Here is a 13834-nt window from a genome sequence, read left to right as displayed (position 1 = left end):
CCTGGCCAAACTGAGCAATCGGGGGAGGAGGGCCTTGGTCAGGGAGGTGACCATGAACCCGAGGGTTACTCTGACAGAGCTCCAGAGTTCCTCTGTGGAGATGGGAGAACCTTACAGAACGACAACCATCTCTGCATCACTCCACCAATCAGGCCTTTATGGTAGAGTGGCCAGACGGAAGCCACTCCTCAGTAAAAGGCACATGACAGCCCGCTTGGAGTTTGCCAAAAGGCACCTGAAGGACTTTCAGACCATGAGAAACAAGATGTTCTGGTCTGATGAAACCCAGATTGAAATCTTTGGCCTGAATGCCAAGCGTCTCGTCTGGAGGAAACCTGGCACCATCCCTATGGTGAAGCATGGTGGTGTTGTGGGGATGTTTTTCAGCTGCAGGGACTGGGAGACTAGTCAGGATCGAGGGGAAGATGAACAGAGAAAAGTACAGAGAGATTGTTGATGAAGACCTGCTCCAAAGCGCTCAGGACCTCAGACTGGGGCGAAGGTTCACCTTACAACAGGACAATGACCCTAAGTACACAGCCAAGACAACGCAGGAGTGGCTTCAGGAGAAGTCTCTGAATGTCCTTGAGTGGCCCAGCTATAGCCCGGACTTGAACCCGATCGAACATCTCTGGAGAGACCTGAAAATAGCTTTGCAGCGACGCTCCCCATCCAACCTGACAGAGCTTGAGAGGATCTGCAGAGAAGAATGGGAGAAACTCCCCAAATACAGGTGTGCCAAGCTTGTAGCGTCATACCCAAGAAGATTCAAGGCTGTAATCGTTGCCAAAGGTGCTTCAACAAAGTACTGAGTAAAGGGTCTGAATAATTGTGTAAATGTGATATTACTATTTTTTTATACATTTGCAAAAAATTCTAAAAACCAGTTTTTGCTTTTTCATTAAGGGGTATCTCTGATGGGAGAGCATAATATACAAGGAAATTCTCAAAGCTGCTAATGAGAACCTTGACGACCTTTTACCTAGCCGGTGGGGATTCCGGTGGGGTACGCCCACCCAGGTAGTGGCAGTGCTGGCAACACTGGCTGCAGTAACCCATGGGGAGGGGGTCACACTCGGACAATCAGAGAGGGGGTTTATCATTGTGGCCCAGGTGGCACAAAATAATCAAAGGTCTGACCGCATGGAGATGCTTGGGAAAATGGTTACAACAGGGGATCAGAGTGTTTGTGTCTCAGGTGAAGAGGGTGGATCTGATCTCCATCACCTAGGACTTGACATAGATTAAGTAGATTAATCAAATCTCACATTGTTATCAATTTCTGCTCAATCTGCATGCTTTCTCAATCAGCTTTAACTGTATGTCCACTCGTAGATCAAGTTATTTCTCGAGTTGGGCTCTGGGATATAACAGCCGTTGAGTATCGGATTTTATGGTGGATTGTGGAGGAGGGGGGTTGAGTGTGTTGGAGTATGTGAGTATGTGCGTGTGTGCTTGTCTGGCATCTGTTGTGGGGGGGGTGGGGATGTTGGGGGGGGGGGGGGGGGGGGGGGGGGTATGGGATGGACCGCGGGAATTATTTGCTAGGATAATAATTGCTTGTCAATGAATTAAATGTAATACAATGGCAATCCTGGTTATATGTTAGAATCCTATGCGTGAACTGCCGACATTATTACGCATATTAATTGATAATGATGGAAAATAGGATATGCATAATAAAAAATAAAAAAATAGTTATATAGATATATATATATATAGAGGTGAAAGCATTGGAAATGCTTTTGGCGGTTAACCTGCTTCTGTTTTGTGGGTGGCACTGTGTGCTGTTTTCGATGGATGGGTCCTGGCCTCTCGGGGCCTTAGGGATACGGAGGGACGTGGGTGGGATGCTGATCACTGGGATGACGGCTCAACTTGGGATGGGGAGGGGCTTTAGCGGGGGAATTAGTGGAGAACAATTGAAGGGTTACTCCGTAGCAATGCAAATATCACGGTACAGCTATATGGACACTCAATCATTACGCTATTTTTTATTGGTAAATTTACAAACATATATAATGATAAATAGACTTGAAACTTGTATCTCATTATGGTGTATGGTGAAATAAGTATAGCCAGTTATAATTGTAATGGCTTAGCTGATAATAACAAAAGAAGAACAATATTTACATGGCTCAAAGAGAAGGAGTATAATATCTATGGTATACAGGAAACTCATTCAACAATTCGAGATGAAGTAGCGTGGAAAAAAGAATGGGGGGGGGGGGAAATATACTTCTCCCATGGGCAAAGAAATTCAAAAGGGGTGATGATATTAATTAATAGTAATTTCGATCCGAATGTGCAAATTGTCCAAATAGATACGCAAGGTAGATGGATTATTTTAAATATGGTATTGGACCATAAACAGATATGGCTCATTAACCTTTACGGACCAAATAATGATGATCCACAACTCTTTGACAATATATATAATAAATTATCAAGCCTGCAAGCAACTCAAGACAATATTATTATGGTGGGGGATTATAATACTGTTTTAAATAGCTCAATGGACCGAAAAGGAAATCACACCACAAACAATCACCCACATGCTCTTAAGGAAATTGTGAATGTCATGGATACATTAGAACTAGTAGATATATGGAGGCTTAAATATGCTGATCTAGTGAGATATACATGGCGGAGACTGAATCTGCAAAGCGAGCGTCGCTGCAAAGCGAACGTTTAGCAACGGTCGCTGCAAAGCGAACGTTTAGCAACGGTGGAGAGCTGTTTCCAATGTTAATGTGCTGCTAGCCAACGTTTAATTTTTGCTGCGTTATGCGTTATGAAAGGAACTAGACACGGACATGAATTATCTGTTTAGTGTGCTAACACACTCTTGGCAGTTTGTTGTAACCAATTATTGGTGCTAAACTGTGTGTTAATGGATGCTAGCATGCTAGTTAGCTATGGCGTCATAGCTAGGCATTGTGGGTTGTTGTGGGTAGTTACTGTAGGTTGGCAGTGTCTTCGGCCGTGCCGGCTGTAGCACGAAGCGAGCTAACTAGCCGTTTTTCGAACAGAGTCAGAGTCAACACAGTAGCCATTGTGTGCCGGGTGTAGCACGAAGCTAGCTAGCTAGCCGTTCTTCAAACAAAGTCAACACAGTGGCCATTGCTAGCTACCCAACATGACCAGCTAACTGTACTGTAGTAGCTAAATACAATATACTTGTCCTAGCTAGCCAACGTTTAATCATTGCTGCGTCATGAAAGGAACTTGACACAGACACGAATGATCTGTTTAGTGTGTTATCACACTATTGGTGGTTTGTTGTGACCAAGTGTTGGTGCTAAACTGTGTGTTACTGGATGCTAGCATGCTAGTTAGCTAGTTAACACACTATTGGTGGTTTGTTGTGACCAAGTGTTGGTGCTAAACTGTGTGTTATTGTTATTGGATGCTAGCATGCTAGTTAGCTATGGTGTCATAGTTAGCTAGCTGAATAAAGTGGGTTGAGTCTATTCCTTTAAACATTGAACCGCTGTGGTTCACAACAATTCTGATTTCTAAAGGTGGAAGTTGGGAGAGTTTTTGTTCGGGTGGTTCAGTGAAACAATTTTAGTTTCTGAGGTAGAAGTTTTTGGTGAGGGAGGCCCTGCTCTCTCCTCTCCCAGATGCTTAGCTCATTTCATTCCGATCTCCTCTGCATTTTTGTAGCCATTTGCTACAGCCTGTCAACTATGCCTCTGCCTATCCCTGTTCTCTCCTCTCTGCACAGGCTACACAAACGCACCACACCGCGTGGCTGCTGCCTCTCTAACCTGGTGGTCCCTGCACGCACCCCACACCTGGAGTTCCAGGTCGCAGGCAGCCTCTGGAACTGCCGTTCTGCTGCCAACAAAGCTGACTTCATCCCAGCCTATGCCAACCTCCAGTCCCTCGACTTCCTGGCGCTGACGGAAACATGGATCACCACTGAAAACACTGCTACTCCTACTGCTCTCTCCTCGTCTGACCATGTGTTCTCGCATACCCCGAGAGCATCTGGTCAGAGGGGTGGTGGTACAGGAATCCTCATCTCTCCCAAGTGGACATTCTCAATTTTTCCCCTAACCCATCTGTCTATCTCCTCATTTGAATTCCATGCTGTCACAGTCACTAGCCCATTTAACCTTAATATCCTTGTCATCTATCGCCCTCCAGGTTCCCTTGGAGAGTTCATCAATGAGCTTGACGCCTTGATAAGTTCCTTTCCTGAGGATGGCTCACCCCTCACAGTTTTGGGGGATTTCAACCTCCCTATGTCCACATTTGACTCATTTCTCTCTGCCTCCTTCTTTCCACTCCTCTCCTCTTTTGACCTCACCCTCTCACCGTCCCCCCCTACTCACAAGGCAGGCAATACGCTTGACCTCATCTTCACTAGATGCTGCTCCTCTACTAATCTCACTGCAACTCCCCTCCATGTCTCCGACCACTACTTTGTTTCCTTTTCTCTCTCGCTCTCCTCCCACACTACTCACTCTGCCCCTACACAGATGGTAATGCGCTGCCGCAACCTTCGCTCTCTCTCTCCCACTACTCTCTCCTCTTCCATCCTATCATCTCTTCCCTCTGCTCAATCCTTCTCCCTCCAATCTCCTGATTCTGCCTCCTCAACCCTCCTCTCCTCCCTTTCTGCATCCTTTGACTCTCTGTGTCCCCTATCCTCCCGGCCGGCTCGGTCCTCCCCTCCAGCTCCGTGGCTTGATGACTCATTGCGAGCTCACAGAACAGAGCTCCGGGCAGCGGAGCGGAAATGGAAGAAAACTAAACTCCCTGCCGACCTGGCATCTTTTCACTCCCTCCTCTCTACATTTTCTTCATCTGTTTCTGCTGCTAAGGCCACCTTCTACCACTCTAAATTCCAAGCATCTGCCTCTAACCCTAGGAAGCTCTTTGCCACATTTTCCTCCCTCCTGAATCCCCCCCCCCCCCCCCCCCCCCCCCCTCTCTCTCTGTGGATGACTTCGTCAACCACTTTGAAAAGAAGGTTGACGACATCCGATCCTCGTTTGTTAAGTCTAATGACACTGCTGGTCCTGCTCACACTGCCCTACCCTATGCTTTGACTTCTTTCTCCCCTCTCTCTCCAGATAAAATCCTGCGACTTGTGACTGCAGGCCGCCCAACAACCTGCCCGCTTGACCCCATCCCCTCCTCCCTTCTCCAGACCATCTCCGGTGACCTTCTCCCCTACCTCACCTCGCTGATCAACTCATCCTTGACCGCTGGCCATGTCCCTTCCGTCTTCAAGAGAGCGAGAGTTGCTCCCCTTCTCAAAAAACCAACACTCGACCCCACTGATGTCAACAACTACAGACCAGTATCCCTTCTTTCTTTTCTTTCCAAAACTATTGAGCGTGCCGTCTTTAGCCAACTCTCTTGCTATCTCTCTCAGAATGACCTTCTTGATCCAAACCAATCAGGTTTCAGGACTGGTCATTCAACTGAGACTGCTCTTCTCTGTGTCACGGAGACTCTCCGCACTGCTAAAGCTAACTCTCTCTCCTCTGCTCTTGTCCTTCTAGACCTGTCTGCTGCCTTTGATACTGTGAACCATCAGATCCTCCTCTCCACCCTCTCCGAGCTGGGCATCTCCGGCGCGGCTCACTCCTGGATTGCGTCCTACCTGACCGGTCGCTCCTACCAAGTGGCGTGGCAGAAGCTGTCTCCGCACCACGTGCTCTCACCACTGGTGTCCCCCAGGGCTCAGTTCTAGGCCCTCTCCTTTTCTCCCTATACACCAAGTCACTTGGCTCTGTCATATCCTCACACGGCCTCTCCTATCATTGCTACGCTGACGATACACAACTAATCTTCTCCTTTCCCCCTTCTGATAACCAGGTGGCGAATCGCATCTCTGCATGTCTGGCAGACATATCAGTATGGATGACGGATCACCACCTCAAGCTGAACCCTGGCAAGACGGAGCTGCTCTTCCTCCCGGGGAAGGACTGCCCGTTCCATGATCTCGCCATCACGGTTGACAACTCCGTTGTGTCCTCCTCCCAGAGTGCGAAGAGCCTTGGCGTGACCCTGGACAACACCCTGTCGTTCTCCGCTAACATCAAGGCGGTGACCCGCTCCTGCAGGTTCATGCTCTACAACATTCGGAGAGTACGACCCTGCCTTACACAGGAAGCGGCACAGGTCCTAATCCAGGCACTTGTCATCTCCCGTCTGGATTACTGCAACTCGCTGTTGGCTGGCCTCCCTGCATGTGCCATTAAACCCCTACAACTCATCCAGAATGCCGCAGCCCGTCTGGTGTTCAACCTTCCCAAGTTCTCTCACGTCACCCCCCTCCTCCGCACACTCCACTGGCTTCCAGTTGAAGCTCGCATCCGTTACAAGACCATGGTGCTTGCCTTTGGAGCAGCGAGGGGAACGGCACCTCTGTACCTTCGGGCTCTGATCAGTCCCTACACCCAAACGAGGGCATTGCGTTCATCCACCTCTGGCCTGCTGGCTCCCCTTCCTCTGCGGAAGCATAGTTCCCGCTCAGCCCAGCCCCCCCCCCCCCCCCCCCAAATTTTTTTTTTTTTTAAAGTGGTTATCCCACTGGCTATAGGGTGAATGCATCAATTTGTGAGTCGCTCTGGACTAGAGCGTCTGCTAAATGACGTAAATGTGCCCTTGAGCAAGGCACTTAACCCTAATTGCTCCTGTAAGTCGCTCTGGATAAGAGCGTCTGCTAAATGACTAAAATGTAATGTAAATGTAGTCGTCTTGACTTCTTTCTTATCTCATTCTCGTTGGCACCAAAAGTAAAAAAAAGTGTTGATAGGGGACAGAATGCGGTCGGACCATCATATAATAGGCATATACATTACTCTGACTGAATTTCCACGTGGGCGAGGATATTGGAAATTTAATCAAAGCCTATTAGATGATAATTTATTTATAATTAGAACAAAGGAATTTATAACTGACTTTTTCCAACATAACATAGGTACAGCGAATCCCCTTATTGTATGGGACACCTTTAAATGTGCCTTTAGAGGCCATGCAATTCAGTACTCATCTCGAAAACAAAAGCAATTTAGGTCAAAAGAGTTTATACTAAGAAAGGAAATAGAAAGTCTAACAGAACAGATAGATGGCAATAAAAACTGTAACATAGAGGCTCAGAATAAATTAGAGGAAAAACAAAAAGAAATGGAAAAACTTATTCAAGAAAGATCAAGTGTAATATATTATAAAAATAAAGCAAACTGGATGGAATATGGGGAAAAATGCACAAAATTCTTTTTTAATCTTCAACATAGGAATGCTACCAAAAAGAACTTAATGAAACTGGTTACAATTGACGGAGTCACCCATAATTCACCTAATGATATTTTGAAGGAAGAAACAAAGTATTTTAAGCATATGTTTTCTTTTCAGTCGCCTCCATCTCCTCTAACTGAAGCTAATTGTAGAGATTTTTTTTCTATTGATAATGTCAAATTAACAGCCACACAGAAAGACTCATGTGAAGGTGAAATTACAGAGGAGGAACTTCTGGATGCAATTAAAGACTTTAAGTCCGGGAAAACTCCAGGGTTGGATGGCATACCAATCGAGGTATACCAAACCTTTTTTGATATACTAAGAGGACCGTTATTAGCATGTTTTAACCACTCCTATGTAAATGGTAGATTATCTGACACTCAAGAAGAAGGTCTGATCTCATTATTACTGAAACAGGATACAAGTGGAAAATATAAAGATCCAGTCCATTTACAAAATTGGAGGCCCCTTACACTTCAGTGTTGTGATGCAAAAATCCTAGCAAAATGTATAGCGCATAGAATTAAAAAGGTATTGTCGGATATTATTCATTCTAATCAGACAGGTTTTTTACATGGAAGATACATTGGAGATAATATAAGGCAAGTATTGGAAACAATAGAACACTATGGAAAATATGGGAAACCAGGCCTGCTATTCATAGCAGACTTCGAAAAGGCATTTGATAAAGTTCGACTGGAATTTATATATAAATGCCTGGAGCATTTCAATTTTGGAGAATCTCTTATAAAATGGGTCAAAATCATGTATAGTAACCCTAGGTGTAAAATAGTAAATAATGGCTATTTCTCAGAAAGTTTTAAACTGTCAAGAGGAGTGAAACAAGGTTGTCCACTATCGGCATATCTATTTATTGTGGCCATCGAGATGTTAGCTATTAAAATCAGATCCAATAATAATATCAGAGGATTAGAAATACAGAGCTTAAAAACAAAGGTGTCATTGTACGCAGATGATTCATGTTTTCTTTTAGATCCACAACTAGAATCCCTCCACAGCCTCATAGAGGATCTAGATACATTTTCTAACCTCTCTGGATTAAAACCAAATTATGACAAATGTACTATATTAGGTATTGGATCACTAAAAAATACAATTTTTACATTACCATGTAGTTTACCAATAAAATGGTCTGATGGTGATGTGGATATACTCGGAATACATATCCCAAAGGAAATAAATGATCTCACTTCAATAAATTTTAATAGAAAGTTAGCAAAAATAGATAAGATCTTACTACCATGGAAAGGAAAATACCTGTCAATTTGTGGAAAAATCACCCTGATTAACTCTTTAGTATTATCCCAGTTTACCTATTTGCTTATGGTCTTGCCTACGCCTAGCAAACAGTTTTTTAAATTATATGAGAAAAAAATATTCAATTTTATTTGGAACGGCAAGCCAGACAAAATTAAAAGAGCATATTTATATAATGAATATGAATTCGGAGGACAGAAATTATTAAATATTAAAGCATTAGACCTATCACTAAAATCTTCAGTCATCCAAAAGTTATACTTAAATCCGAACTGGTTCTCAAGCAAATTAGTAAGATTGTCTCACCCACTGTTCAAGAAAGGCCTTTTTCCCTTTATTCAGATTACAACCTCTCACTTTCAGTTATTTGAAAAGGAAATAATCTCCCAAATGTCACTATTTCTAAAACAAGCCATAGAAAGTTGGTTGCAATTTCAATTTAATCCTCCAGAAACGACAGAACAAATAATGCAACAAATATTGTGGTTAAATTCAAATATACTAATTGACAAAAAACCTTTATTTTTTGACAGAATGTTTAAAAAAGGTATAATCTTCGTAAATGATATCATCGGTAGGACTGGTGGAGTTATGTCGCACATGCAGCTAACAAAAACATATGGAAATGTCTGCTCTACCCAAAATTACAACCAAATAATTGCAGCCTTACCGCAAAAGTGGAAGAGGAAAGTTGAAGGGGGAGAAAGTAAGGAACTTGTCTGTCGGCCTTGCATTAAAGAACATAATTGGTTAAGGAAAACAGTGATAAATAAAAAAGTATATCAGTTTCACTTAAGGACCAAAGGATTGACAGCCGTCCCATATAGATTGCAAAATAGTTGGGAAGAGATCTTTGACGTACCGATCCCATGGCATAGTGTTTATGAACTGACACGCAAAACGACACCGGATTCAAAAATTAGAATCTTTCAATTTAAATTATTATATAAAATTCTTGCTACCAATAGAATGTTATTTATATGGGGGATACAATCTTCCCAGCTCTGCAGATTTTGCTGTGAAGAGATAGAATCATTAGATCATTTGTTTTGGTTCTGTCCATTTGTAGCTTGTTTTTGGACACAGGTCCAGGAATGGCTAAAGGATTGCAATATTTACCTGGAACTAACCTTGCAGATAGCATTACTGGGTGATCTGAAAAGTCATAGTCAATCAATCAATAATATAATAATACTTTTAGCAAAAATGTTTATTTTTAATTCACAATCTGTAGAAGCAATGAGAATAGAAAGGTTCAGAACTTTTGTAAAACATCACAGTACGGTTGAAATATATATGGCAAATAGAAATCCTATATGGATGGTGTGAAGAGATAGATGGGAGGTATCGAATAGAGTTGAAGGATGGGACTAATAACAAATAACAACAAATAATAACAAAGATAGCTAATAATGTAAGCATACTGTGTCCATAATAAGTATATAGGTTGTATGTTGGGAGCTTTTGGGAAAGAGCACAGTTAGAAATATATGGCATTTAGAAGCAAACCGGATGGACATCATGAAAATGATCGGAGAGGTTGAGAGTAGAAGAAGTTCAGGAGCAAAAAAATAAATAAATATATATATATATATATATATATATATATATATATATATATATATATATATATATATATATAGAGATATAGAATTATTGTAAAATTAACTCTGTCCATAAGGTGTAGATAGTAAGTATAGACCGGAAGTAGAGGCCTGGGCGTTGTTGTTCACTAATTTACTCCAAGTAGGGAAAGGATGGTGGGGTTGAAAAGTAATAAAGGGGAATATATATATAAAAAATAAAATAAAACATGGGGGATTGGAAGTGATGCAGACAATTACATTGATAGAAGATACAATCTATCTGCAATATTAAGCTGATCCATCCCCAAAAAAAAAAAAAAAAAAAAAAAAAAAAAAAAGGGGTATTGTGTGAAGATTGATGAGCATTTTTTAATTTTTTTTAATACATTTTAGAATAAGGCTGTAACGTAACAAAATGTGGAAAAAGTCAAGGGGTCTGAATACTTTCAAAATGCACTGTATAACACACATTTCTATGTGAATTTGGTCGGGTCGCCTAAAAAGTTACATATTGCAGCTTTAAGTCAAAACAGAAGGAGGGTGGTTGGTTGGGTGGACGGGTTAGCGTATAGCGATAACGCGTAGCAACCCAAAGGTTGCGTTTTCTAATCTCATCACAGACAACTTGAGCATTTTAGATAATTAGCAACTTTGCAACTACTTACTACATTGCAACTACTTTGCAACTAGCATGTTAGCCAACCTTAACCCTTTAACCTCATTCTTAACCTTAACCCTAATCTTAACCCCTAACCCTAACCCCTAGCGTAGCTAACGTTAGCCACATAGCTAATGTTAGCATTAGCCACCTAGCTAACATTAGCCACAACAAATTGGAATTCGTAACATATCCCACAGGAGGCTGCTGAGGGGAGGATGGCTCATAATAATGTTTGGAACGGCGCAAATGGAATTGCATCAAACACATGGAATTGATACTATTCCACTCCAGCCATTACCACAAGCCCGTCCTCCCCAATTAAGGTGCCACCAACCTCCTGTGTCTCACATGTATTGCAAATTCGTAACATATTGTATGAATTGCAATTTGTAACATACTATATGAATTGTAATTTGTAATATATCATACAAAATGGTTGATGGACTTCCACAAATTAATACCCACCATATGAAACGCTAAATACTAAATGGAGGGAGAAAGATTTACGTTTACTATGTTACGTCTACCCCTGACTCCATGTTGCAGCAGGCAGCCCAACCCATTCCCAGGTGAATTGGGACTGCAAGGCACAGAGGTAAGAAAAACAAAAAGGTGAGTTTCGTGTCTCACACCCTCATCACCAGAGAGGAACAAGAAAGAAAGCGTTTTGACGAGTTTCGGACTGGGATCCCTCTTCACTGGATAGCGACCCTTTCCTGTGTGTAAGTCACTTCTAAAATAATCAAATGTGCAGTGGTGTAAAGTCCTTAAGTATAAATACTTTAAAGTACTACTTAAGTAGTTTTTTGGGGTAACTGTACTTTACTATTTATATTTTGTACAACGTTTACTTCTACTCCACTACATTCCTAAAGCAAATATGTAAATTTTACTCCAATACAGTTTCCCTGACACCCAAACCTCCATGTTACATTTCGAATGCTCAGGCAGGACAGCAATATGGTCTAATTCACGCACCTACCAATATAACACGTTGTCATCCCTACTGCCTCTGATATGGCGGAATCATTCAACACAAATACTGAGTTTGTAATTTATGGCTGAGTGTTAGTGTGCCCCTCCTTGTCTGTCCGTAAAAAAATTAAATAAAAAGGAAATTGTGTTGTCTGGTTTGCTTAATTAATATAAGGAATGTGATGTATAGCATTTACTTTAACTTTTAACTTTTACTCAAGTCTGAAACCAGATACTTTTACTCAAGTAGGCTAGTATTTTACTGGGTGACTGACTTTTACTTGAGTCATTTTCTATTAAGATATCTTACTTTCATTTCAATATGACGATTGAGTACTTTTTCCACCACTGCAAATGCGCTATAGTATTATGCAAAGGACTGGCTTGTTTTTTAAAGCAAGATTAGGCTATTTGACAAGGCGTTTTGTTATAAGAATGTGTTGCTTGTTGCCGTGGGTTGGTTTGACTTAACGCAATACAGATGTGCCGGGCTGTCGGGCAGTTGCTGTTGGTATGAGCTCCTGAAAAAGATGAGTGTTGCTGAAATTCTGGGAGTTGCCTCCCACTGAGATATATATATATATATATATATATACAGTTGAAGTCGGAAGTTTACATACACCTTAGCCAAATACATTTAAACTCAGTTTTTCACAACTCCTGACATTTAATCCTAGTAAAAATTCCCTGTCTTAGGTCAGTTAGGATCACCACTTTATTTTAAGAATGTGAAATGTCAGAATAATAGTAGAGAGAATGATTTATTTCAGCTTTTATTTCTTTCATCACATTCCCAGTGGGTCAGACGTTTACATACACTCAATTAGTATGTGGTAGCATTGCCTTTAAATTGTTTAACTTTGGTCAAACGTTTCGGGTAGCCTTCCACAAGCTTCCCACAATAAGTTGGGTGAATTTTGGCCCATTCCTCCTGACAGAGCTGGTGTAACTGAGTCAGGTTTGTAGGCCTCCTTGCTCGCACACGCTTTTTCAGTTCTGCCCACACATTTTCTATAGGATTGAGGTCAGGGCTTTGTGATGGCCACTCCAATACCTTGACTTTGTTGTCCTTAAGCCATTTTGCCACAACTTTGGAAGTATGCTTGGGGTCATTGTCCATTTGGAAGACCGATTTGCGACCAAGCTTTAACTTCCTGACTGATGTCTTGAGATGTTGCTTCATTATATCCACATAATTTTCCTTCCTCATCTATTTTGTGAAGTGCACCAGTCCCTCCTGCAGCAAAGCCCCACCACAGCATGATTCTGCCAGCCCCGTGCTTCACGGTTGGAATGGTGTTCTTCGGCTTGCAAGCCACCCCCTTTTCCTCCAAACATAACGATGGTCAATATGGCCAAACAGTTCTATTTTTGTTTCATCAGACCAGAGGACATTTCTCCAAAAAGTACAATCTTTGTCCCCATGTGCAGTTGCAAAACGTAGTCTGGCTTTTCTATGGTGGTTTTGGAGCAGTGGCTTCTTCCTTGCTGAGCGGCCTTTCAGGTTATGTCGATATAGGACTCGTTTTACTGTGGATATAGATACTTTTGTACCTGTTTCCTCCAGCATCTTCACAAGGTCCTTTGCTGTTTTTCTGGGATTGATTTGCAGTTTTCGCACCAAAGTACGTTTATCTCTAGGAGACATACTTCCTGAGAAGTATGATGGCTGCGTGGTCCCATGGTGTTTATACTTGCGTACTATTGTTTGTACAGATGAACGTGGTACCTTCAGGCGTTTGGAAATTGCTCCCAAGGACGAACCAGACTTGTGGAGGTCTACAATTTATTTTCTGAGGTCTTTGCTGATTTATTTTCATTTTCCCATGATGTCAAGCAAAGAGGCACTGAGTTTGAAGGTAGGCCTTGAAATACATCCACAGGTACACCTCCAATTGACTCAAATTATGTCAATTAGCCTATCAGAAGCTTCTAAAGCCATGACATCATTTTCTGGAATTTTCCAAGCTGTTTAAAGGCACAGTCAACTTAGTGTATGTAAACTTCTGACCCACTGGAATTGTGATACAGTAAAATAATATGTCTGTAAACAGTTGTTGGATAAATT

General features: G+C 42.0%; 1 protein-coding gene across 1 annotated transcript in view; it reads left to right on the top strand.

Moving 5' to 3' along the window:
* Positions 1–11358: 11358 nt before the first annotated feature.
* Positions 11359–13834, top strand: part of LOC311146779 (uncharacterized protein) — a 29627-nt gene continuing 27151 nt past the window's right edge. The window contains exon 1 of the mRNA XM_084183359.1: positions 11359–11513. The gene's annotated coding sequence lies outside the window, so the exon portion shown is untranslated. The remainder of the gene's footprint in view (positions 11514–13834) is intronic.

The sequence above is a fragment of the Coregonus lavaretus genome, assembly GCF_964263955.1.
Source record: "Coregonus lavaretus genome assembly, chromosome: 19".
Lineage (NCBI taxonomy): Eukaryota > Metazoa > Chordata > Actinopteri > Salmoniformes > Salmonidae > Coregonus > Coregonus lavaretus.
The sequence above is the reverse complement of the archived record's forward strand: the minus strand, read 5'-3'. Positions and strand labels throughout refer to the sequence as shown.